Source organism: Ahaetulla prasina, chromosome 2 (assembly GCF_028640845.1).
Source record: "Ahaetulla prasina isolate Xishuangbanna chromosome 2, ASM2864084v1, whole genome shotgun sequence".
Lineage (NCBI taxonomy): Eukaryota > Metazoa > Chordata > Lepidosauria > Squamata > Colubridae > Ahaetulla > Ahaetulla prasina.
In genome coordinates, this window is record NC_080540.1 from 21,557,802 (window position 1) to 21,583,791 (window position 25,990).

The 25,990-nt window shown below is 39.1% G+C and overlaps 1 protein-coding gene across 4 annotated transcripts in view; it reads left to right on the plus strand.

The window, feature by feature from the left end:
• The first annotated feature begins 2,053 nt into the window (after nucleotides 1–2,053).
• The window catches only part of SETD5 (SET domain containing 5), a 64,630-nt gene continuing 40,693 nt past the window's right edge, over nucleotides 2,054–25,990 (plus strand). Inside the window, exon 1 of one of the 4 annotated variants that reach the window (XM_058174254.1) lies at nucleotides 2,054–2,497. The gene's annotated coding sequence lies outside the window, so the exon portion shown is untranslated. The remainder of the gene's footprint in view (nucleotides 2,498–25,990) is intronic. The other 3 variants (XM_058174256.1, XM_058174253.1, XM_058174255.1) reach the window with 3 other exon arrangements.

Sequence of the window (25,990 nt, forward strand, 5' to 3'; positions counted from 1 at the left end):
AAAATCTTTAAAAATACAGGAAGCACATACAGTTTTCACTGTACGATGTTGTGCTATTCTAAAGCTGGGATTTCAAAGTAACATCTGCCAAGCTTTTGCGATTGCCTGACGCACCCTAAAGATAAACCCACAGTTCAAATTACCACAGTACATCATGGATCTGATGCAAGTCTACAGAGATCCATATGGAAGTAAAAACTCCAATGAGTTTTAATCAGGAACCTCTTGAGTAAGCATTTAGGATGGCTGCTCAGCCTTACGTAGATGCAAATTTTACTGGATTGATCCAGAAGCACCCTCATTCTCATCGATAATCCAGCAGGCTTCAGGGTTCAAGATTTCTTGGAAATAAAACAATCAAAAGAAGGGGGACACATTTCTACATACCGGAGCTATCCATTGTTAAAGGCTTCTTATTATTTCGAATGCTAAAAGCCTTTTTTTAAATTTTCGCTCAGAGATACTCAACCAAACGAGGCAAACTGCAAAGAACTAAAAACGAAATAAATGTGTTTACCGTGACTTTAAAACTAGTCTAGCGCACTGTACAGCAAACCGATTGAAATGCGATTTTTTTAAAGAATCCAAGCATTTAACTAAAGGAGTTCCCACAATATGGCAATCCAAGCAATGTCTGCCTGCCTCTAAAGAAAATTAGGCAATCTATGTAGATTTCCAAGATCAATCCAACGCACAACCTATAGCATTTCGTGTGAAATCTTCTTAAACCACGACCTGATAAGGATTTTCGTGCGAATCTTAGCTAACCACCTCTTTACGAGGTGCGGCCTCAGGAAGGGGGTCCCGGCCCTCGCAGGGCAAAACCGAGGAGGAAAAAACCGAGGAGGGTTTACAGTAGTTCGAATCTCGACACGCCCATGAGGATTTTTTTTTCTCCAGCTGCAGCACACAACACGCAACGCCAAGAACTGGATAGGAGGGGAGTTGTGGGGGGGCGGAAGAGTACTGCAAGTTAACCAGAAGGCTGCTCTCAAGCTCCCACTTTGTACGAAAGGACTGGAAGCCAAGCTGTCCTCGCCCTCCCCTCCCCCCACCCCGATACGAGGACCTGGGATGATTTTTTATCACATATATATATATATAAATGCGGGGTCTCCGACGCGCGTGGCACCTCGCAGAGGCCCGATCTCCGCCCAGCGGATCCAGAACGGGTGGAAGGGGTGGGGAGGAAGAGGGAGGGGAGCACCCGGGGAAAGCAGGCAATGCCACACGGGCTACCATCTTGGATGCAACAAGGCGAAGAAGGAGGGGGGGGGGCTCCGCAGAGCCGACCGGCGGAAAAGCGAGTTTTGCCACCCAACATGGACTTGTAAAGCTCCACGCTCGGGGGGGGAGGAGGAAGGTTGGGATGGGGAGAAAGGGCGCGTCGGCCGCCAAAGCCACGGTGGGAACCGTCGGAAAGGACGAGCCCAGGGTCACTCGCGAGGCTTTGCAGCGCCAAAGCTCTAACCTGCCTTCTTCCTAAGGCGCGTCCAGCATGACCTTATAATAGCCCACACACACACACACCCCTTTTTTTTTCCTTTCCTGGCGCGAATCTTCCCCGCAGTCCCCCTCCCCGTCCGCCCTCCAGCTCTCGCCACCCAGCCTCGCGCATGCGCCGTCCGCTCTCTACCTCCCAGGAGCAATTTCTTCAGTGCGCATGCACGGAGGGCATTTCCAAAGCCAGGGCTGAAACCGCCTTCCTCCTTCCCTCCCTCCCCGTCCGCTCTTTCCCCATGCCACGTGTCCCCAAGCAGCGCTCGGCCCCACGTGGGACTGGCCACGGCGAACCAATCAGAGGGTCGCCTCGCCCTTGAGCACGTAGGACAGCAGCCCCACGTGCGCAAACGCGCGGAGACGGACAGGGCTCTCCGGCGTAGAGAGCGAGCCATTTCTACCCTTTTCCGCCTTTACTCCTCTAACAATCAGGCGCTCACCTCGCTGGCTCGGTTGTAAAAGTGGGGAACGACCCGCACTTTATTTTTATAGCGCTGCTGAGGCGGACGCGAAAGAGTGGCAGTTCTATTAACCAATGAAGTCATGGTTCTGTTAAGGCGGGGCGAAGGTTGCCCGAGACGCTCGGGTTACAGAGAGCCGAAGGGGAGGGGCCATTTTTCCTAGAGAAGGAGGACAAACGTGGCCAATAGGAGGCGGGGAAGAGTCAGGAGGTGTTGCTGAGAAAATGAAGTGGGTGGAGATCGTGCGGACAGGCCAGCCAATGAATCGACCCGGTGGGCGTGCCTGGGGCGCCCCTGGCGCCAGCGCTGGGAATCCCCGTGCGCTCAGTGCCGTTTCCGCCCGGCCTGCTGAGGAGGAGCTGTTGGCTGCTCACTGTTGCCGCGGAGGGGGAGGGGCCGTAGCTGTTGCTCTGTGGAGCTGAGCTTTCGGTCAGGCCAGCTCTCTAGGAAACGCCGTGGCGCCGAGCAGGGCCTAACGCCGGGGGCCCGAGCAACGGGCCGGACAGGTCAGCCAAAGCAATTAAAGAAGAGGAAAGGTGCCTGTGGGCTGAAGGGGCCACTGTTTGGAGAAGAGGGATGTGGAGGGGGAGGGGCGGGAAACTTAGAAGGGGCTTTTTTTTTTGCGGGCTCTTGCCTCTCTTCCAGCCCTCAGGGCCGCTTCTCTTACGCACCCTGCCTCTCGCCTTCCTTTTCCAGCTTGGCGGCCCCCACAACCCCAGGAATTCCCGCTTCAAGGAAGGATAGGTTTCATACGTGTGGTAGAGGTGGGGGTGGAGGAGGAGGAGGAGGGGGTGGGGAGCCAAGTGTTAAAAGAGTGGCTTTTCCAGATGGAAATGGAGCCCCTTGCATTTTTGTGGGGGGGAGGAAGAGGAGGAGGAGGAGGAAAGCCCAGGTCCTGCTCCTTTTCTCGTCTGCCTCCGATATGTTTGCGTCTCCCTAGCCTGGGAGGCGTCTGAGTGCAAGGAGAGAGAGAGAGGGGTGTGAGGGGAGAAGGTGAAGGAGTCGGGGGGGGGGGAGAGAGAGGAGAGTAAGGCTGGAGGGGGAATCCCCGCCGAGCCCCGCACAGAGGGAAGTCGGGGACGGGGGAGGGGGGGAGGCGAAGGTAGGGCTCTTTTCCGTTTTGCTCCCACCCATCCCCCCCTTCCTTGTGGGGCTGGGGATGAGAACACACACACACACACACACACACACACACACTGCGTTATGGCAGGCAGTCTTGCTCTCTTTCACCCCTACCACCTCCACCTGTCTTGATTTGGGGAGGGGGGGGTCTGGTGGAGGAAAGGGCGTGTGTGGGGGGTGGGGTGGGGATGGTTGGTTGTATGGAGGAAAGGAGAACGTGTATGGGGGCAGAGGGAGGGTGAAGGGATCCCAGTGCATGTACTGTGTGCCTCTCGGTTCCCAGACTTGGGTGCAGGAGGTGCCGGTGGGAACTACAGTCCGATCATACATTATGGGGAGATCGGGGGGGGGAGGGGGAGGGAGGAAACGTGGGGAAATTCTTCGTTGGGACAAGGGGAGGGAAGGGGGGGGGCTCCCGCTTCCAAGCAACTGGTATGCCAGGAAAGTGTGTGTGTGTGTGCGGGTGCGCGTGTGTCGGTTACTCCTGGGCGAGTTCACCGCTGCCTCCCCTCGTTCCTCTCCTCCTCCTCCATGTGCTGAAACAGCTTCCCCTGAGCTGCTCCTTCCTTCCCTCCCTCCCTCCCTCTCCTCGCTGTCTGCTTCTGACTTGCTGGCTCCTTCAGGCAATGGGGGAGGAGGTGTTTGACCTGCATTTTCTGCTTTCTCATGGTGCTCGTGTAAGCCATGGTGGAGCACTTTATTCGTCCCTTTCTCTCTCTCTCTCTCTCTTTCCTTTCTTTTTTCCCCTTCTGCTGTTCGAAGCCCAATATGTGGCCTGATTTTCGTCGTTTGTCATGTGTGCGTGCAGTGTTTCTTTTTTAAGGAAGCTGTGTTTTTGGGTTGGCACGTCTGGATCCCAGCACTTTTAACTGGCAACTCTGGTTCCCTTGTAAACACGGCAATAGTGCTGAAGCAAGGTCGTCCGAGCCCCCTAGTCTCCCAACAGTTGTCTCCTTCGTGCCAGCCAGCAGCTTAGGACTTGATTGTTATGTGAGGAGGCTTTTTTGGAATTGGAGGGAGATGATTTGGTTTTGAGGGAGGAAGGGGTTTGTGGAGGCAGAAGAAAGGCAAGAGGTTTTCTTTAAGAAATGCATTGCTGTGAGACGTTTTGGTGCATACTATTAATTGAGGGGATTCCTGTACCAAAGAAGTAGCTCTCTCACACCCCCTGTTTAGTGAGATCTTTGCAATAAAGAACAAAAATATACTACTGAGTTCCTTCTTTAAGTAAATAATAGTCCTTGCAGGGTGGCCTCCTGCAAATTCTTTCCCTGGTAGTGTCAGGTTCATAGGCAGAGGTGCAGAACAGTAAAATATATTGATTTTGTCTTGGAGGGGGATGGGGCTGCAGTTCCATTTTTTTTTTTACAAATATTTGTTTTGGCTTGCAGAAACGTTTTCTAATTGAGCCTTCTGTGGGGGACTGGATATGGGTCGTGGCAAGACAAAGTTGTATTACTTCCTTAATGGTGTGTAGGATTATCCCTTTTCACCTATGAAGGTGACATCAGACACTGCCCCTCCCTCACACGAACACAGCTCGCCTAGGAAGTAGGTTTTGCAGCTGTCTCTTACAGCACAGAGGTGACTGAGGGTGTTTTGCCTTGTGTCCTGTGGGTGTGTGTTCAAGGCAGTGACAAGCAGCTAATGTTGGCTCTGGAGCTTTGGTTGCTACGTGAGAAGCTTCAATAGTGTTGGCTGCTGTCTCTAGGGAAGGACAACAGCACAACCTCCATTAGTGCTGCACTTAGGAGATGGCTGGTTCACGTACTGAAAACGGATTCTTCATTAGGGCATGAAATTCAGAACCAGAAGATGTCTTTTCCTACTCCCTGCACAAATATTTTCCTGAATTTCATTTGGATGTCGTTTAAAAATCAAGACATGTCTTCTCTCTCATTTGCAAGATCCAAGATCGTGAGAAATGATCAGATACTATATTTCTAAAGTGAGAGAAATGCAGTCCTTGTAGCTGCAGTCTCTGTCTCACTTTACCCTCCCTCCAGTAAACAGAGAGCCAGATGCTTTCCTTATTGTTTGTAGGTCTCTTTCCTCCCCTTGCTTTGCCTGGGCCTCACTTGCCTTATTGAGAGGAATTTCTGCTTTGTGTAATGGGTGTGTACAGCAGACACAAGTCTTGCACTGAGAAGATTTTCCACTCATGGTGTGTGCAGCCAAAATATGGCACATCTTGCCCTTCCAAATGTCATAACAACATAGTCTCATGAATGTGAAGCAGAATTATGGTTTATGACCTATCTGCCTAGCTAGACAACAGTATATGCTGAATTGTTTAAGCCAGGTTTAATGTCTGATATCCTCCTTACCTCTTAAATACAAAACAATTCCTCTGGTGCTTAATGTTACTGTCCAGTGTCAAAATCTTGTAGACTTTTACTATACAAAAGTCTCAAAATCTTGATAGTTATCCTAATTTCGTTCCAGAGACAAATAAGGTAGAGTGGACTTTCCTAAGAAAGCTCTGATGGTTGCTGCTAAAAGAATTTTGATCCTTCCTTGATACTTGGTGGCCTGCTTGGTCTATCAGGAGGTATAGTGCCGAAGTGGCAATTAAATGGTAAAACACAGGCCTGATTTTTATCATAGTAATGCTGTAAGGGGAGGGTGTCTACAGGCAGTAATGGTATAGTGGTTTTTTGGAAGTAACTTCTTAAGTGATTGAGAAAACTGAAAGAAAACTATAAAGCATAATAGCAGAAATACATACCTCCATTCTCTTCTCCAAAACAGTTTCAGCCTTTAAAATGGCAGTGTGAAGAGTTTAAATTGGTGCTCAGTTTTGTTTTATTTGTAAATGCTACTGAAATGTAGTGAGTGGCTCCATGTTCTGTTCAAATTGAAAATAGAACTACCATACTTATAGCATAACTTCACTGTAATCGGCATCTTTATTTTAGCATACTTAAAAAGATAAGGTACAGTAAATGATAGCCAATAGAAATTAAGCCTTAGCTTTTAGAGGTCTTCACTTTAAAACTGTTAACCATTCCAAAGAAACCATTCAGCTAATTTCAGGGCTATGATATATCATACTCTTCTTGCCTTATCTCCATATCAACCTCCTCAACTAGCAGGTATCAATACATTCAGTAGGGAGTTTTGTCTTCTATGTTTATCGTTTAGGGCTTTTTTTCTGGTTTATTTTTGTAATGGAAGATAAAACTGTCTAGATATTATACTTGGTCTTTAAAAATGTAAAAAAACAAAAAGACATGCATGGAAGGAGAATGACTCTGTGATTCAGATGGATAAATACCTGGATGATACAGTTGTGGAATGGTTCCCTGGGATCTGTTGGGTGAGGAATTTAGTCCTTGAGTTTGATATCCTTGTTATAAGTTATTGCTATTTTTAATCATGAACATTAATGAACATTCTTGGGTTTTGTCAGCATGACCACTAATTAGCAATTTACTAAGAAAACTATATTGATTGGATTGCATATCTCTTGTCATTTATATTTTAAATTGATTTACCTTTGTCTTCTGAAATCACTGTTACCACAATGAAAATATTAAATGAAACATGAGATTATAAGCTTAGTTGATGAGGCTCGTAATGGAGGGAGGCAGCCTGATGCCCATTGATACCAAAGTGGCCACAGACTCATCCCTAGTGCCTGTCTATTCCCCTGCTACAGCTTCTTTCTGCAAAGCAAAACATAAAATCTTTAACTTGGTATTTACTTCAAAGAATGGCTAAGGCTTCCTTAGAAGTTTGAAATGGAGGATGGCTTCAGCCTAAAGCTTTGTTTTAAAAAACAATTTGCGTCCTTGGGGACTAGGAAAAGTAGTTGACAGCAGTTTCACCAGTTTTCCTTCCCCAAAAATGTGAGCATTTGAGAGCCAGACATCTTCCTTGATTATTGTGAACTGGGAAACTCACATAGCAGCCATTTTGTAAGAACACTCACTGCGCTTCAAGTGTACCAACTTGTCCAAAAGGCTATGTATGTCAATAAATCCTTAAACTCACCTTTTGATTCTTGAAACTATAATAATGCATTGTTTTGGTACTTCTAATCATGTTTACAAAAATTAAAATGGTAGAAACCAGTAGAAATGATTTAATCATTTCTTTCCTAATGTGAAGGAATGAGGAACTGAATGAAATGCACAGGATTTGGAAAATTGGAAAGATATTTATTTATCCAGCTTGTATAGCCAACTATCTCTCAAGAAGAGCTTCACCATGCTAACATATCTTATTTATACTAAAGACAATTCTGGAACACTACTCTGTTATACAGAGAGCACATTGCTGTAATGGAACTAGAATATAGTAACAGAAGTATTGTTTTGGGATATTTCTTAGAGCTGGAGAGTTGATTGCAACTCACCTGTATATCTAATGGGGGAAAAAACAAATCTAAAATATAAACTGGAATAAACTAAATGAAAATCTCAAGTAACTATTAAATACTTTAATAAAAATGGGTGTTCAGAATTTATGATAGATTAGCTCTGAAAGTTAGCTATTTAAATTTGTTTGCCTTAAAAAAACAGAAACATACTTTAACTACTACAGTTACCACATTTTTAGTTCCTTTACCAGGGCTGTCTAAATTAAATAAATCATCTGGCCTAAACTTTTTTTAAAACTTTTAAGTTAAAAATCTAATTTTGAGTACTTGCAAGCTGAGCTATTGAAATTTTAGATTGCATTTTTGAAACTGTAATTTGCATCTTGATGTAAGTATACAAAGAATCTATATCTTGGTATATTGCTTGATACAGGATTCTTAATGGAGAACATTCCTGTCTGCTGTTGTGATATTTCTCTCTGCCAAAGGAATGGACATCTTTTATATTTTCTAGCTGTTAGTTCCATTGCATAGATGAAAAAAGATCTTATAGCAAAATTGGAAAATAACTAAATCTAATCTGACTACAGAGCTGGAATATATACTTCTATATGTCCAGGTGGCTGAAAATAGAAGGCTTTCCCAAACTTAGGAATATATACAACTTGCCTTTTGAACATTTTAAGCCTATTGAGAGTTAGATGAATAGCCTTCAGGTCACATAAATGAAGTTTGACATTTTTCTACTGTAGAGGATTCACATTAACAGTATTCAGAGGTAATGTTTATTCCACTGGACTCAGCCTAAGGGTAGGACTTGAATAAATTGCTAAGAATATTAGTCTACTTTTAAAACATACCCAAATGATACAGAATATTCAAGTTAACTTTTTCATGATTTAAAATTTTCATAGATGCCCTTCTCTTCAAGTTCTGAAGGCTTGTACATTCATATTATTTCCCCAGAGATTAAATTTGTTCCAGTTTTCTGTTCCAGTGATTCCTACTGAAAAAGTATTTTTAAAAACGAAACTTGTAGCTTAAAAGTAAACCTCTGACTGATCACTCTCACTGAAAACTCACACTGTGAATAGAAAGACAGCTGAACTAAATAATTGAATATTTCAAGGGAAATGTTTAGGAGTAATTAAAAAGTTTATCTCATGTTTAAATTCTAACTTATTTTATTTTATGAAAAATAGCCAGTTTGGTCTAATGGTTAAGGCACCAGGCTAAAAACCAGGAGAATATGAGTTTTAGTTCTGTTTTAGGCATGAAAGTCAACTGGGTGACCTTGGGCCAGCCATTCTCTCTCAGCCAAACTCACTGCACAAGGTTGTTGTGAGGAAAACAGGAGGAAGGAGTATTATATGTTTGTTGCTTTAAGTTATTTATAAAAATAATAAAAAGTGGAATAAGAAGTCTAAAATAAATAAAAATTAAAAGAAATCTAAAAATACAATTCTCATAAACTTCATGATATGTTTGAATTGATTTTGTGCCTTGAAAACAGTTTCAGATAAATGCAGATTAAAAATGGTGGTTTTCAGCCATAAATCAGTCATATTTAGCCTAAACTGAGCTTTCCTACATGAGATGCAAATCAAGGTAATTTGAAATTTGATAGCTAGTTTTTCAAGTTATGGGGAAACTTTTTGGTAAGCTTTTTACCTAATATAAGTTGATGTTTAGAAATTTTTATTTTAATTTATACCCATAGTGAATAGACTATAAGACAATTAAGCAAGTGACTTGAGAATAAGAAAATGCACACTTTTAACTTTCATTGTCATGCTGTCACATATATTCTCTCTAAAGTCCAGTCCAATACAAAGTTTGTATATCAATATTATGACCTATATTATATAACTTGGTGTCTTACATATAAATCAAGTGTGTTCAAGAAATATGCCTTATTCTATCATGTATTGAATTGTTTTTGAGAAGCAAACTGTTAAGTCAATACCAGTCAGTTCCTTTGTTCTTTGTCAAAAATGGTCACAACTTTGTTATTTCCTTCTGATCTCAAAATTCTTGCTATGTTTCCTGAATGAGTTATGACAATTTATCAGATTTGGACAAAATGGATTAATTTTATACCTGTCATTACTGCAGTGGATTGCACTGTGTACTACACTGTCTGCATGATTTTATAAAGTCAACTAAATTGAATAATTAGAGGAACCATTTGGAACCGTCTAGAATCAAATGTTTTTTCCTTCATCATTCTGCCATTTATATTTGCAAAGAAGGATAGAATGGTATAGGTTGGAATCTGATATGTACATGGGCTTGCACATTTCTTTAAATGTCTTTTGAAAAATCAGAAAAAAAAATGAACAGTTTTATCAAGTTGGCAAGGAAGTCATGTCAAAGCAGCTGTAAATTTTTTAGAAGATTGTTTTCAAAGCCAGAGCAGTAGTTTTTGAATTTGGTTCCTGACATTGAAGTTGCAGTAGTTTCTTAGTACCATGCTTTATTCTCATTTAGTGAATTATATTTAACTACAGGTAATATTGTTGATGTTTTGGATAGCTTATTTTTTATAAAAAATAATTTATTTCAAATTAGCTTAAACCTATTTCTAACTTATTTGTTATCATTTAAATAGGGTAGCTAAACGGAAATGCATTTTCAAACAAAGGTTTCTACCAGTTGATTTATGTAGTTTTTAGTCAACATTTCCTGTTTGCTGGAATGCTACAAGCTGTGGTCAAACTATTCCAGTTTCTAGCTTGGTCAGCTTTAATATGCTGAGAAAACCCCCCTGTTTCTAAAAATGGTTGTTTTGTTATACTTGCATTGTACAAGTTAGAGTTTTCTTTTGTGTTCAGTCCCAGTAAATGACATTAAGATTTTGAATTCTGTTTGCTGTAAGTGAAACAAACCATTTGTTCTATTAACATGATGTGAAAACATTGTTTATGTGGCTTATTTTTTCAGTACTTATGAGAAAGTTATTTATCATACATACAAGTGAAAGAATTTTAAGTATAACCTTTGTTCTATAATAAAGATATTTAAATTTGTCTATAGTTTATTAATCAACAACTTTCTGCTGTCCAGATGTTTTCGACTACAGTTTTTTTGTATTTTATCGCCATGAATGCTTCTGGTTAATGGGGAATAATGCATAAGATATTAAATATTAGCCTCTGGTATAAATGGGTCAATTTCAACAAGATTAAATGAAAATGAAGATCTGTAGTAGCTTGTTTTCCCTCTGCATTTTTGGCTAATGTACACTACAAATCCAAGCATGTTGAACTCCACCTTAAAACTCATTGCATGCTGGGACATGTAGGCTCATATTTTCTCAAGTAAAACCAACCATTTGCTTAACAGTGGTGTTTCATATTCAAATCTAGGCTTTAGTTGTAACTTGTAAGATATTAAATTAGTTCTTTATTTAAAATTAGCGTCAGATGTAACTTGCTTTTAGGAAAATTAGTCAGTAGAGTCATTATAAAAGATATAACAAATGTTACCTAAAGTTTTTTGCACCAGGATCTATTTCACTACTTGCTTTATTCATTATTGAAGATACTTAACTGCACAAACATCCCAAAAAGCAAATCCTTATTTTACACACAAATGCATACTTTATATCAATCATATTACAGTTATTTATGGTTGGGAATTAAACAGAATTGTTATTGTAGAAGGAAACTCATGTTAGTTCCCAGATATAAAAATCAAAATGAAAATAGTACCATCTTTTCTGATTAATAGATTTTATTAGACTGCATAAAATTCATCAGATGCACAGAATGGATAAAGGAATGAAGGATTTAAACTGGGATGAGAGAACGAGTAAGACAGGTTGCTTGTACAGGTTTCATTCCACCCTTTAATATTTCTTATTGTTCAATAATGTACTGTTCACATTAAGAGGTGATGAAGATCTGGCCTAGTAAATTTTTCGCATACTATACATTTATCTCAAAAGTTACTTTTTTAGCCTGCTGTATATATTTAATTTATTTATGGCCTATATATTGGTTTAATTTTAACTTACAGCTTATAAAGGCTGCAATTCTATGCAGTCAAAAAGCATTTTTCTATGAGGATTTGTAACTGAATATAAATTGATAATCTTAAGAAAAATGAACCAGATGGCTTTTACTGCTTGCTTATTGCAATGATAAGCCAAACCATTAGAACAAAGAGCTACAAGTGGTATTGCAAGGAATACTAACAAAATAATTATCTAGGAGGTACAGATCAAGACTCATATAACTCTTCCAACAGGCTTTTGATAATAGTAAACATTAGATGTTCTGTATTTTATTTTATTTTTTGGATATGCAATAATTAAGCTTGGTGAAGATGGTTATCTTCTGTGCAGATTTTAAAAATGCATATTGGAGATTTATACTCCCTTGGACATTTTGAGTAGATGTGGGCCCAGTTAATTAGACTGTCTGAATAGGTAAGGAAGTAGACTAGGAACTGCTGGGGAAAGGGTCATTGGCTGCCTTACAATCAGTACTTGTGCAGCAACTAAAGTACAAGTGTGGCAGCTCTTCCTTCCCAGGGAAAAAAAGCATTCATTTCAGGGAACAGAATACTTCCATTTAGAAAACATGAAAGACATTTGTGTGATCAATCTTAGCTATGAATGCAGAAATTAGCTTTGTTTCTTAAAGTAAAATTCACCCTTTTGCTGTTACTATTGTATGTATTTTTATGGTATTACAAGTCTCAATTCTGTTGGCTATTATGTAAATGGACTGGTATATGAATAACAGTAGAAGAGACTGAATTATGATCATACTATTTACTAAAGTTTTAAAAAGGGAAAGAATCTGAGTAACAAATGCCAAAAAAACCCTCAAGCTGGGCTCACTCATTTCATTAAGATTAAATATGATTTTCTTTAATGCAGTTTATAGCCTAGTACCATGATGGTGCATGCCACAGGTGGCACGTGTAGCCATATCAGTGGGCATGTGAGCTCAGCTCCGGCGCGCATGCTGATTTTTGGGCCTTCTGGGCCTACCAGAAGTAGGGAAACAGGCTGTTTCCTGCCCCCAGAGGGCCTCGGGATGGTGGTGGGAAGGCCCGTTTTTCTCTCTCACCTGGCTCCAGAGCCTCTCTAGGAGTCTGGGAGGTCCTCTGGAAGCTGAAAATGGCCCGTTTGCCAACTTCCAGTGGGACCAGAAGGCCCATTTTTTGCTGTCCCACCAGAAGTTGGCAAACGGGCCATTTCTGGCATCTGGAGGACCTCTGGGGGGGAGGCCGTTTTTGCCCTCCCCAGACTCCTAAAGAGGCCCTGGAGGCTTGGGACAGCAAAAAACGGGCCTTCTAGTCCCACTGGAAGTTGGCAAATGGGCCGTTTTCGGCCACCAGAGGACCTCCAGGGGTGGGTGGGGAAGACTGTTTTTGCCCTCCCCAGACTCCTAGAAAGGCTCTGGAGCCAGGTGAGAAAGAAAAACAGGCCTACCGGGCCATCAGGTGCCAGGAGCGGGGGGGGTCACATGCGTGGAATTAGGGCACATAGAATTATGGTTGCATGTGAAACCCCCCCTCCCCCCTCCTGGCACACAATGGCAAAAAGGTTGGCCATCACTGGCCTAGTGTATTTTGTGAACTCAGCTAATTGTGGCATATTCATCAAACCATTGTTAAGCTAGTATGCCTTAATATGAAACTTGAACCCAGTTACTATTTAGAGATATGATTTGTTATATGATAGATATAAATACATGTACATGAAGGCACTATATATTGTACTCTGGGGATGGTAGAAAAAAAGGAGTTTTAATACGAGAGATGTAGTTTCCTAATACCAAATATAGTTAAGAAAGAACATCAGTCAGCTAAACAGTCTGTCTCTAATAGAGGCAGATGCAGCCTCTTTCCTCTGGCTTAAGTTTCTACATCGTATAATGAACAATTTATTTTGAAAGTGAGTGAAACAACTATTCAATTATGAAATTGCCTTCCTTAAATTATATATTTAAAAATGTTGGTATAAGCAAGAAACTAGTTTTTAAAAAATGTACAGTATTGCATTGCATTCAACATTTCAGAGTGATGTTAGTTTAATTTGCATAAGCATGATCAGAGACATACATAGCTTGGGGGTCAAGATATTAAATAATCAAATGATAGGTAACACTACATATTTAAATATTTTAAAATGTGAACCTTGAGCTCTTTATTATTATATTGGAATCCAGAGTAAACTGAAAGATTGAATGGCAACAGACAAATGAAAATACATCCGTGAAATGTAGAAGATGTTTAGATGGTTTTAAACTGGGATTAGACACAATTTTATGGAAAATAAAAGTTGAATGAATAAAGTTAAACATGTTTGAATATTATAGTTGTAGGTATTTTGTAACATATTAGAGAAAATAAAGTTGTTGAGGCTACTTATCATAAGGATACATACCGGTACTTCCTCTGGTGTTAGCATAGCCCTGAATGGCAAAAGAAGCAACTCCAAAGGGCCTTTGCTGTCTTGTTTTTCCAAAAGGATTTGATTTGTCATAGTGGGGAAAAATGCTTGATGTGTTTAGTTTGATTCAGCAGAGCTTTTCTTATTAATGTTAAATATTTTGCTTAGACTACCATTAATGGTGAGAAGTTCTAGTAGTGCTATCAATAATTACTCCTTCAGCAGCTATCTATGTACTTAGTCTATATAAATTTGACAAATAAATAGTCACATAGATTAGCCTAGGTCTGTCCATATTCCAAGAAAGCAACTGAGACACAGTTATGGTAAATGGATATATGACCTCCTTGGATTCTTCTGCTCCTGTCTCCTTTGTGCCTCTGCTTGCATTTGGATTGGTGCCACTATATTGTTTAGTGGAATTTGACCCTTAGAAAATAAGGATGGTAGCCTAAACATTTCGAGCCTAAACTTGATTCCTTTTCTATCTAGCAGCTGAAGATCTTGAGACTGCAATACTAAATTCTCTTTTTCATATAAACTTCAGCTATCAATATCTTACAGTCATTTTGTTTATTGTTTCATTAATTATCCCATTTTCTGTTTCCATTAATTATAAATTTTTCAAAGAAGATTGCATTTAGAAATTCTGTAAAGTACATGTCCTGAAACTAGGCCCATTCTACTTCATTTTTATTGTAGATAAATTACTGCTGACTTTTGAGAGAACAAAGAAGCCACATCAAAACATGGCATTTTTGCAGATAATCCAATTGCTATTGCATATGATTAATCACTAAATATTTTAATGTTCTGAAGTGAAATATTTTCACAGCATCTTACTCTAATAACTAATATAAATATAATTCAGTTATTCTTTTCAACTTAAATTCAGAAGTCTGAATCGCAATAATCCAGAACCTGGACTATCTAAAATCGCATTGGTGATACCTTTCCAAATCACTTTTTATGAGGATAATGTCTATTAATGATATAGTTTCCAAATATTAAAATATGTATAAAAATCTGATTGAAAGGAAGAAGTGATATACAATTCTAATATTTAAGGGATAAAAGTGATGTATAGTAATTGATGTTTTAGCAGCAGAAGATTTGTCTCTTCTTTATAATTCTAGCCCTAATGTAGCTTTTGGCTCCATCCAGACATCAGGAAGTTGTACCCTATAGATTAGGGGTCCCCAACCCCCGGTCCATGGACCAATACTGGGCTGCGACATGCCAGAAACCGGGCTGCGCAAACAATCGAAAGCCCATCTGTGGCATGCAGGCAGCCTGTGAAACTATGCCCCCTCCGGTCCGCAGAAAAACCTCTCTCCACAGAACCAGACCCTGGTGCCTAAAAGATTGAGGACTATTGCAATAGATGTTACTTTATGCTCTTCAACATACATAGACATTGTTGAAGGAAGCTGATAATGATTAACAGCTTGATGGCAGTGCAACCATCTCTGAAGGTCATTTTCCGGGAGACTTGTGGGCTTCCTTGTGCAGTTGGTTGGCCACTGTGAGAATAGGACTAGATGATGCAGGACTCTGATAGTTTAGTAATGGCAACATCTGGAGAATCAGATTCCCCATCATCTCAGCTTGGGTTCACTACAGGGAGGTTTTCTTGTATAACCCCTTGTATTTTTAAAGAAATGGTTTTTACTTGAATAGGTATATTTGTTCCATGCCTTCCAAACCTTTGTATAAAAGGCCTTTGAAAATTTGTTTCAAAATGTTCTCAATTGCTAGCAGGTGATTTAAGCAGTTTTCTTGTGCTTGGTTATATAGTAAATAATTGCATTGTTGTATTAACCACATACAAACATCATCACTGCTTAAAACTTGCCTAAAAGAAGTTCTTATTATTTCAAAGCAAAATTCAATGAAATAGAAAAGTGCAAAATCTTTCAAATGGATGATTTGCAATTATCTAAGCTCATACAAAGCACCTCTTTTTGAATTGTTGAAATAGCCCTCTCATGTCATTTGCAAAGCTTATGGGATTATTTTAGAAGTAGCTGACTTTGCATGCATGTGTGTGCACATCCCTTCTATTAAACTTTCAAATAGTTTTGACCAGAATGTAATGCTTAGACGTTGATTCATCAACAACATAATCTCCATTCAACTCCATGAAGAATGGAAACCAAACTATCTGGTGAGAGAAAGTGTTCATATCATTAAAACAAATGCTAGGCACACAATAAGAGTGACCCTGTAGAAAATTTCCCCAGAGCTAAGCATTGAATTTTGTTTTACATCACCACCTCCTTGCTGTCACTTCCTCTCTGACTAGAGACATAAGTCTAGTCTTTCTAGGTGTACTGAACGGTCTCAGCAAGTGACATACGGCTATGGCTGGCTTCTGAAACTAAGCATGGTCTCCTTGGTTAGTACAGGCATTGAGAGATCCTGGTTCTTAGTATGCTGTCAGCCACACAAGGTCAACTAATACCTATGGCCAGACTGCGCTCTCTCACTCCAAATTACCACCTAGAACTTTTTTTTTTTTTTTGAGAAAAAACAGGGAAGGGATGCAGTAAGATGACTTTGAGAACCAGGCACTACTTTATGTATATGCAATATTGCAATATCAACATAAGTCTTTGAAAGGCATGTGAGACCAGGACAAGTAATGTGGGAGATTAAGGTTAAGTATGTGTGTTTGGTCATGCTTTTTCTTGCCTCTGCAATCTGCACAATATAAACCATCAGTCTGGCCAAGCTAAAGAAGTGCTTGTAGCTAACTTTATGAAGAGCGAGGTTTAAAACCACCCTTATAATGGAAGCAGGGGCTGAACTTTACATATGGAGTAGTTGCTACTGCTCCATAATTGCAGCACTGTGTCGTGTTGCTATGGTTCCCAATGCCTGTGTCTCTGCATGATTTCCGAGAATGGGGGCAAGGCAGCCAGTCACAGCAGTGCCGCTGTGTACGTGTTTAGGGAGATTTGTGCTGGCAGGGAAGTGATTAAAGAGAACCAGCGATTGGGTATTTCCCACCCCAAATTGCCCGTTTCGACAGTATTCCTTTCCTTCGGGAGGTAGAAAACGGTTTTAAGACAGGATACATTTTCTACTTCCCCTCCCTCTGTGGTCTTCCCTCAGTCACGGCTTGATGACATGAAATGTGGGATTCCGTCCTCAACCAAATGTTGGGGTGGGGTAATGTGGGGAAGGGAGGGTGGTGCTTTTCGATTGGCTCAGGCATGTTGTCATCAGAGATTCTTTGGCTGACTTGCCATCTGCATCGGCTGTGAATTCTCCTCTCTGGCGCAGACCTTGTTCCTCGGGATTGCATCATCCCTGGGAGAGCAGCCAGGGTCCGGAGCACTGTACAAAGGCTCCGCGAAGCAGATGCGGCCTGTTCTGTCGCTGAAGCAGGCCGTCCTCCTTCCTGCTCCTCCTTCCCACAGGACTTCGGAAAGAGACCTCACTCTGAGAGACTCTCAAGTGGGTCAGATGCTCTTTGGACTTCAAATCCCAGCTGCTTCCTGTACACCTGGCTGATGCAATGTCTGCCTTTGAAATCCCTGTTGGAATTTATTCTGGAGCTGTTTTGTTTGCCTTTTCTGGGAGTGGCCAAGCAACCAGTATGCCTGTCACATGATGTCCTTGAATGTGAAAAATCCAATGCCAGAGTAATAGATGCAGAGCCTTTTCCTTTCCCATCCAGCAACCAGTCAGTCCTGTAGAGGACATAGAATATGTGTTTACATTATGGTTGGTGGCATTGTATCTAATGATTTGCTATGTCCAGCATAAGGAACTCTTGTGGTGCTAATAAGAACTTAGCTTTCAGTCTGGGCTTACTGCAGCATTTCCGTATAGCCCAGGCTACTGCATAGTTTTTATCTCAAATTCATTTTATGTTGCTGATTTTTAAGGAATTCATATTAGCAAAAGTAATAGAAAAGCATTTAGTGCAGTTCTTGCATTTTTCTCTGTAGTAGAATGTATTATAGAAAAAGCAACATATTTCAGTGTTTTCCTTAATCATATTTGGATTTTTTAAAATGAACTTTAAAATAATTGTGATGATGCTCACAATGATAATAATTTGTGACTTTTATTCGTTGGGAAAATTAGTAGTAATTTTGCCAGACAAAATGGACAAATTGTTGATTCCTGATGCCAGCCAAGCTACATGATCCATTACTCAAAATCCAGTGGTTTATGAAAGACTTTTATTTGTGTTTCAGATGGAATGTTTACAATTTAACCATTACAGTTTTCATTTTATAAATGCCACAAAACACGCAGAATCTGTAAATATTTTAACATTAGACATGAAAAAGCAAAGTAAAACACCCAATAGAATAACCAATACCATTTTTAGTCTGAATGTGAATTTTTTTTAAGGAAATTAATCATATTTTTCAGTTCTGATACAGTTGGTTAAATTGTAGATGATACTGTAGAATAAATACAGTACTGTATTCTGTATACTAAGGATGGAGCTCAAATAGGTGAATTAGTTGTGGTCCTCAAGCATCCAAAATATTTTCAGCTCAGTCTTTTAAGTTGCTCAGTCCTTTTTATAGGTTCATCTAAACATGGTCTATTTTTTTTGTCTCCTGGTTTATAGTCAACCCTAGTTTGTTTCATTCCTTTATTGGCAAGCAATCTTGAATAGCTATACAATTATGAATGAATTGTAAAGCTGTGGTTGCCAGATATCTACCTCAGACCCATATTGTCATTGTCCTATGTATTCCAAATTTAAAACATTTTTGAAAGTTAATATTAATTTTGTGCATATGGTTTAGTATATATGAGGACAGATGTTGCATAATGTGGGAACAGCTAGTTTTGCAGCTAATACCTATACGTAAAAACAGATTCTAACTTAGGTTTCAGTTATAAAAAGGACATGTGGCATTTATTTCTGCATTGCAGAAGACCGGTGTTTGTGTCCCTGAGTGGTGTGTAAGAAGAAGTTTGTTAGTTAGAGCTAAAAAATATGAATAGCATCAGAATTCATAAAAGTTCAAGTCATTACAGGAGTAGATACAGATAGTCCTCAATTTACAACCATAATAGAGGCCAAAATGTCTTGCTAAGCAAGTCAGTTATTAAGTGAGTTTGGCCCCATTTTATTATCTTTCTTGCCACAGTTGTTAAGAGAATCACTGCACTGCAGTTGTTAAGTTAGTAACACGGTTGTTAAGTGACTCTAACTTCCCCATTGAGTTGGCTTGTCAGAAAGTTGCAAAAGTTAATCACATGACTGGGACACTGTAACCATCATAAATATAAATATGTATGAGTGAGTTCCCAAGCATCTGAATTTTGATCATGTGACCATGGGGATGCTGCAATGTTGTAATGTAAAAAATGGCCATAAATCGGTGCCATTGTAACTTTGGTCACTAAACTGTTGTAAAGGCTACCTGCATATGGACTGTTCTTTGCTCCATATTGTTAAAAGTTGGTTGAACGTGTCTTGGATTTAATCTGAGCTGTGTCTAAAATTGCTAGTTGCTCTAATTTTCGTTCTCATTAAATTTAGTGTGCAGGCTGGTGACTTTGGGCCAGTGACTTTCATAATCCAACTCACCTAAGGTGGGGACAATAGAAGGAGGAACATTAGGTATGTTTGCGCCTTGACTTATTTCTTGTTCTATTCCTGAATAAGGAATAAGGAAGGTGGGATACAAATAAACACCATACGGTTTCTCTTGTTCACTGACACAGTATTCATTATTTTGATTTTTTTTCTTATTTTTTTCTCTTATTTTTGTCTTGTGTGCTTCCATACAATTTTCAGTATCACATTTCAGAAGTGATTTGACAAAGAATCTAAAGCTTATGTTCAAATAACTGTTTCTTCTATTGATTTTGCAGAACTATCAGAACTGCAGAACCTTGTAGAAAATCACTGCTTACATAACCAGTTATGTTTCTGTCTTTTTTCATGATTATTATGCAGAATATGTTTACACAATTATCACTAGACTTGAAAGTTGGACAACTTCTTCAAATTTCTCTTCAATTATTGCACAAACTTTTTCAACTTGATGAGACTTTCCTCATATATGGAAGTAGGGAGCAGTGATTTCTCTGCAGGGTTCTACATCTCCTCAAACCTGTTCTGGAAGATACCCCACTCTCAGGAGCAAACCCATAAGCAAGGGACTGGAAGAAACAAGAGTAGAGAAGTAGAGCCCTGTTGAAGGAATAAGTTTCCCTTTGTAGTATATTAGATTCCTAACATATTGGAGACAGTTATTAAAGCTGTTTACTATAAATCCTTACTCTCAAATAAACAAACGTCAGTGGAAGATCAACCACTTCACTGGATACTTTTTTTTTTTTTTTGGCTCTAAGATATTTTCTCCCCCCCCCCCACATTCAGCCATCCCATAACTTTAAGCCATTATCCCGTCTTCTCTCTGGGATGATATAAAACCATAAGACTGTATCTTTTTCCCCAAATCATCTTCATTGCACTGTTCTGAGCTTGTGTTAAGGTGACTGAAGTCTGTGGTATCCAGAAGTGAACTTAAGACTAGAAATGGAACACACAGGGTCCTAGAACTATTAGCACAGTGCAAATGCTTGGAAAGAGGTGTTGTAGAGTGAATGGGAACTCGCATGAAGTATCACTTGGGGTGGTTAAGCCAGTCCCATCTTTTTCCCAGGATCAGGCAGCTGCTTTGAAATCTGCTCTCAGCTGACTCTCCATGTACATGCATAACACAGCTGCCTTGCTTTGTTAACCCCACCCCCATCCTTATGTAAGTAAGCCTAAAATTAATGTTGCCTCTTTTTATGCAAAGTTATCATAGATGGTGTTTTTCAGTCTACTCGTAAATAATGCCTGTTTCAAGAACTTTTTTTAAAGAACCATTGACAACCAGGTATCATGTACCTGTTCATTGAACCCATGTTTTCTAAGAGAAGAATTTTACATTTGAATTGAAATTTGCATTGATTACTTCTCTCTGAAAGTCTTTCTATATAGTTATAGAAAGGGCCTCTGGTGGCTCAGCAGACTAAGTCTGTCTGTTATTAACACAGCTGCTTGCAATTACTGCAAGTTCAAGTCCCACCAGGCCCAAGGTTGACTCAGCCTTATAAGATAGGTAAAATGAGGACCCAGATTGTTGTGGGCAATAAAAGTTGACTTTGTATATAATATACAAATGGATGAAGACTATTGCTTAACACAGTGTAAGCCGCCCTGAGTCTTCAGAGAAGGGCGGGATATAAATTCAAATTTAAAAAAATAGAGATCTTTGTATCTAATGAGATGTTTTGTTAGACCTGGAGAACTAAAGATATATATGGAAGCATTGGGTGGAGCAATTTAGGAAACATAGCAATGAAGCATGACTTGGAGAAACATTCATTTGTGGTTCTAAATTCTGAAGCAGAATAATCCTTGAATATTTCTCCATCTTAAGTTAACTTCCAACAAGCTGAGAATATTATGCATTAGTGATTTGTCTACAGTAAATATTTTGCAGAAGGTGGGTAGAGCCGCGGTGGCGCAGTGGTTAGAATGCAGTACTGCAGGCTACTTCTGCTGCCTGCCTGCTGCCTGCAATTTGGCAAGTTTGAATCTCACCAGTTCAGGGTTGACTCAGCCTTCCATCCTTCCGAGGTGGGTAAAATGAGGACCCAGATTGTTGGGGGCAATATGCTGACTCTGTAAACGGCTTAGAGAGGGCTGTAGAGCACTATGCAGCATTATATAAGTCTAAATGCTATTGCTAGTTTACCTGAGTAGACTGCCATGTTCAGTATTATATTTTTAATATGTACTGGTACCTGCACAGTAACTGTGCTGTGTAGAGCTGTCCTGATAAGCACAGCATTCTGAGATTCTAAATAATTAAACATACATTCTTTAAAAATCTCTACAAGTTTCAACAAATCATGCTGAAACATTCAAGACTAATATAATTCTAAAATATATAGCATCCTTGTGTTCTTGGTGAGCAGACAATAATATTGAGCTAAATAATGCAGTGAAAATACAGTAAAATAATATCAAATTTCTCCCATCTAAAAAGATGATTGTCTCTATTGGATCATAAATTTAAAATCATAAGGCCCTCAAGTGCTAGGTTTTGTTTTTTTAATTCAAACTTTAAGAGGGAATTTGGTGCTTGAAAAAGTAAGCAGATAATTTGCATTGATTGTATTTAAACTAAGTAGATGTAAAAAAAAAATCCACAGTTCTTCACAATGTGTTTAGGGGTAGGTTACAAATAAACCTGCAGATGTTTTGGACTCCAATCACTATGAAGTCTAATTTATTAATCAGAGATGATGGCAGCTGTAGCTCTGTAATATATTAAAAGATTTGACATCTGTAATATAAATTAGGATCAAATGTATGAGGAATAGAAATTAAATTCCAGTATTTAATTTTAAAGCGAGAAACACCAAAGATTGTAATTCTCTTTTATTGCTACATCGTTTTTCTGATTAGTTTTACTGTTTTAGTATTTAAATACTCTATTATATTTTAGACATTTTAGTTATTTGTTGATATTGAACTAGGCCTCCAATTTCTGCACAAATTATGAATGCATAAACACTTCTGGTTGTATGACATTTATATCAAGGCTTTCTCCCATTTAATTTTTACTTTATGCCATATCAACAAAATTCCCATGGACCAAATGTTCATTTGGGGGGTGAGAATTTATCATGGTATTCTTATAAAGATGTATGAAGAAGAGAAATGCTGTGTAATTAGCAAAGGGAGTATCTGGGCAAGGAGAAAATAAAGAAAAAAATATTCTTATGCACAGTGCACACAAGAAATTTTGAGTGAAAATAGGGACACAAAAACAGGAAGCATGCTGAGGCATGGCTAGGGAAAAATCCTTGCATAAGATTTAGAGACAAAAGCTAGAAATAGTTTACTTGAAGGATTCTGAAGAGTGACATCATAATTTTAAGGGGTAAAAAAAAAGGATAGATAATAAAGTCTGGTTCAAGCTGCGAAAGAGGTAGCGTATGACTTCTGGCTACCATTCTCTCTCTGCCATAACCTTCCCCAATTTTTTTTTTTTGAATATATGATAATTTAGAATAGCATGAAAAAATTATACCATCTTTATCGTCAATTCTTTCATTTGATTATAAAAATGGATTTGAACCATTAGTTGATTCTGCCACAACTACTATTAGCTAACCAAATGCCCAAAATAGGAATAATATCTCCATAAAAAAACATAAGTTGAATTAACTGCAATGAAACTTGGTTTTGTGATAGTATTTCATCAACTGAATAAGCACAAAGTAATAATATTCTGAGAGGCCCAGTTCATCCCTAAAATGTACTAGTGAGAGTTTTTGTGGGTTATAGAATAAAAAATTGCATCTTCAGCTTAATATTTTCCAGATGTGTCTACCAGCCTCAAATATTGTTAATAGAAGTAGCCTAGAACTAGTAAGTATGCCAATATGAGGCATCTGAATGTTGTATTTTTTTAAAAAAAATGTTCTCCAGATGTTGGGCATGATGTGGAAATTAGGGTGATGGCTTTTTGACTTGTAAATATTTCCAAATAATTCTGTGATTTTGTAAACTGCCTTGGTTTAATTTTACTGCTGAAAGATTCATAACACTTGAAAAATAAAATAAGTAATCAGTTATTTTACACAGTAGCATTGAATACTTGGATATCAGCTGAAAAAATGTGGAGGAAGAGTTTCTTTTGAATGTGTTACACATTTGTGTTTCATTCATTCATGTTTGATAACTTAATAGGATTAATCTACCAACTAATATTAATCGGCCTTAAAAACCTAAGAAGGGAATGGGAATATCCAAGAAATCCCAAGCCTGCCTGCTGAATTGGGAAGTTGAAAAAACTCTCAGAAGTAGATAAATCACTTTCATATTATTGCCAAGAAAGCTTATACACACCTTTGAAATCAGAAACTCAGCACAAAAATATTCAAAAAATACATGACATATCACCTAATAGTTTTTCATGACAACATCTTTTGGATGGACTCCTTTCTTCCTTTCAGGAGAAAGTAAATTGTTGCCATGTGGTAAGACCTGTGTTTTTGTGATGATTCATGCTTCACATAGACTTTTAAGATTTCTCTCTACATCAAATTATGTTAGTTGCCAAGCCCTCTGCATTATAGGACTTTTGCGGATAAATGGCAAATGATGAAATGAGATTGGTGTTGGAAATTCTGTATAGATTAACATTTTTTTCTTTTCCCAAGTCATTTTGTTGTTGATCAGGAGAAAATACATCAGGATCCGTGTCCAATTCTGGGCCTTGTGATTGGCAGCCTAGGAATGATGCCCTTTTCAGTCTTTTTTTTTTTTTTTAAAGATGGATGTTATCACCCTTTGTTGGACATTAAACATTTCTAAGGAACATAGTGCTTTGTGCTTCATGTATTATGTAGGCACGAGAGAATACTAGACTGGGCATCCTTCTGTTGTCCTGTCTGGGGCTCAATCTGTGCTAAAAGCCCAGCCCCCTTCTTTTTGAGAATTCAGAGATACAGCTTGTGGGATTCTGCAAAAGGGATTAATCCCCCACAGAGCAGCTCTTTTGGTTTGAACTCAGACTATTCTAGGCAAAGGGGCACCCGGCTTCATTGTCTTATTGTTTTTATACACAAAACACTTCAGCCAGCTCTTCGTCTTGCCCCCCAATGGAGAATAAAGGTTGAAACAAAGATCATGCTATTCTGTTGGTTTTCCATCTTGAATGCTGTGGCAGCTTTAGGTTTGATATTTGTTTGCCTGGTTAATGGAAAGTCCATTTTTATTCAGAACATATTAATTCAGAACATATTAATGCTACCTTTTTCTATACAAATCAGTTGCCTATACATCCCCAGCCTGGCTTAAACTGCTATCCATGCTATTGTATAATTTGATTTTGCAGTGTAGGTAAAGCTTTCTGCTAAATTCCAGTTGAGATATACCAGTCAGTCTAATACTGAGTATTTCAAGGATATCTTCTGCAGCATTCTAATCTGCAAGAGCCGGAAAATGCTATTGATATTTACTTACCAAGACCTCTTTTGTTTTTCTCTCCTTTATCCTTTGTGTCATTTGTATTGGCTGAGCCTTCCTTCCTGCAGAGTTCATGTTATTTTTGATGTTGGGTTTAACAGTATATTATTGGAATTCCAGATTGACCAGAGACCTAGATTGATTCAACTCTCATTTCTTTCAAAAGTCCCTGTGATACAATAGTATACATTTCATTTGTTTCCGAAGTGTGAACTTGGTGTACTTCCTTTTCATGAATTTAGTTGATAATTTCTGGATGGTAACAGCAGGCCTTTGTATCAGGTGGTAGCCAATTCTCTGTAGGACTGCAAAGATACCTTTTGAGAACACCATATTCGGGCTGTTTGCCAAATCTTGAAGGAAATGTTTAATTAGGGTTTTCACACACATGAGGTAGCATTTTTCTCTTGAGTACTAATATAGTTCACGTTTACGGTTTTAGTGATGTACAGAGAGCTTTCAGAAAGAATCTTCAGCCTTACCTGCTTTTCTCATGAAAACATGTACATATTTACAAATACACCTCTGATGCCTCACTTAAATACTTCCTTTTCAGAAATATTAACAGTGTCTAATGTAGCCCCTGAGCATGGGTGTTCCTTTTATGGCTGCAGATAGCTCTCAACTGTGCAGAAATGTCCTGAAGGGAATTCCCAGCCCTCTTAGCAGGCTGATGTGATCTTATGTCTCCACCCTCACTGAGAAGAGAACAAATAACAGCCTTTTCTAGGCTGACCTATCAGATAAGAGATACTGTGTCTGACGTGTCTTGCTTGCTGAGAAATGGGATGTGTTTGAAGTTCCAGCTTTCAACATTTATCTCAGGAATCATTAAAGAATTCAGAGCCCGACTTCTTGTGCAAATGGCTGTACAGAGCTGGAAGGAAATGCTGTCATCTATTCTAGGACAGAAGAGAAATATAATTTCTGTTGCTCGTATCCAAACGTTAGCCTTGCGTATTGGCAGATAGGGAAATACTTGAAAGGCTATTTGGAAGGGTAGAAGTTGTGCCTAATGAACAAATTACTAATTATTTGCACGATTACCTTAGAAAAAAAATATTAGCTTGACAAAACAAGTTGGGGCAATGCAGCCATTGTAATTTTCGAATCGTCAATATTAACAAATGACTTCAGTGCAACTGCTTTAA